This window comes from Brassica oleracea, chromosome C2, assembly GCF_000695525.1.
Source record: "Brassica oleracea var. oleracea cultivar TO1000 chromosome C2, BOL, whole genome shotgun sequence".
Lineage (NCBI taxonomy): Eukaryota > Viridiplantae > Streptophyta > Magnoliopsida > Brassicales > Brassicaceae > Brassica > Brassica oleracea.
This window is the reverse complement of record NC_027749.1, coordinates 22,845,883-22,847,566: the sequence shown is the minus strand read 5'-3', so window position 1 is coordinate 22,847,566 and position 1,684 is coordinate 22,845,883.

The window sequence follows — 1,684 nt, the reverse complement described above, 5'->3', positions numbered from 1 at the left end:
TAATATTTTTTGAGTCTAAATCCTAATGGATTAGTTTCTGGAAATGCATCCCCCAAAAACATCATAATAAAAGGAGTTCAACAAAATTTCTAAATTATATTTTATTTAGTTCAGAGGGTGTGATTGGCAAGTACCGTAACTTTTATTTTTTGGTTTTAGAATAGTAGTTGTAATTTATTTGTTGTAACTGTTTTTGTTGTAGTTGTGTAAAATATTATTTTTGTTCTAAAAATAAAGTTCTCTACGTCACTTTTTATTTTTCAAAGACATTGTTGATGTAACTTTTTAAAAGAAAGGAAAGCATGATTAGTTGACATGTATGGCTTTAAACTAAATTTTAGCTTTTTAGAATATCTAAAGCCATAACCAATCACCTTCTTGATATCTAAGACCATCATTAACTCAGTCTCTTAACTGAGATTTTTAGCTTTGGCTAAGAGCCTTTTATTAGATAAGAGATATAAAAGCTGTTTTTTAGCCAGAAATTGTAAAAAAAAAATGTCAAATCATGAATTAAAAACCCCGAATAAGAGACCGGAGTTAATCATGCCCTAATGTAGTTTGAATTGTTTATTTATCCTAATAATTATCATTTCAAAGAAAAGACCAATGAATCTTATCTCCGATACTAATTTGTTGTGACAGACATAGATATCTATTTTCTAGGGAAGACGTTTTATTAGAAGTAGACCAATGGTTTTCTCTGGGCACAGTATAATGGTAAAAAACTTCTAATTTTTTTAGAAAGACTATTTCCCAAAACCAATTATACTAAGTAAAGTTGGACGTTTAAACTTTTTGTGTCTAATATCCAGGCGTGAGACTTGAATTGTGTATTTACACAAAAAAATATTTTCCTCAAATTAAAGATGACATAATTTCGGACTCTAATACCAGTTTATTGTAACGTGTATTATAATAGTTGAGTTTTTGCTCACTCCTCAGCGCGCCACGTGAGCGTTTTGTGGGTCCCACTTTTAAAAAGTGTGACAAAGTGTCAAGTTCATGGCTCGACCCCGGGTTATTGAGATATAAACACCAACATTTATACCACTAAGCTAAATGGTATTTTGTATATTGATGGCCAAACCTAATATATATTTATGAAGGTCAGAATCCCTTGCTTCTTCGGCTTCCTCTGGGGGTTGGGCCTACAAGTGTATTATGAGTTTCATTTTTAAATGGGATTCATCACGTTATATGAAGCCCTTGCAACAATTATAGTTTTCTCATATTGTAAATTGTTGTCGTTTAACATGAGTTTGAGTTTTTTTCATCATTTTCTCAAACAAATCTGAGTTACAGAGTTGCGTCGTGTGTCTGTTCGTAATCTATTTTTTCACCGGTGAACTCTTCATGTCCCCATCTTAAATCGCTTGATCATAAATGTTCCTGGTTTGTACCCCCTCTATAAACCCTATATATATGATTCTCATCTTTGATGAACCCAATCTGCATCTCCACAAAACTCACTGATTCCTCTTAACTTTAACCATCTTCTAGAAAATGTTTATCTGTGCCTCTCCGGATCTTCAAACCGGTGTCCCGGCGTCCGTCACTCAACCTTCGAGTCGCTCCGTCTTGGTCGTAGTAGTCAGAGCATAGCCTCTGGCTTCCTCTGTTTCTGGCATTCCCTGAATTTCAAGAAACACAAGGAGTTTGTGGGAATCACGGTTCTCTTCCT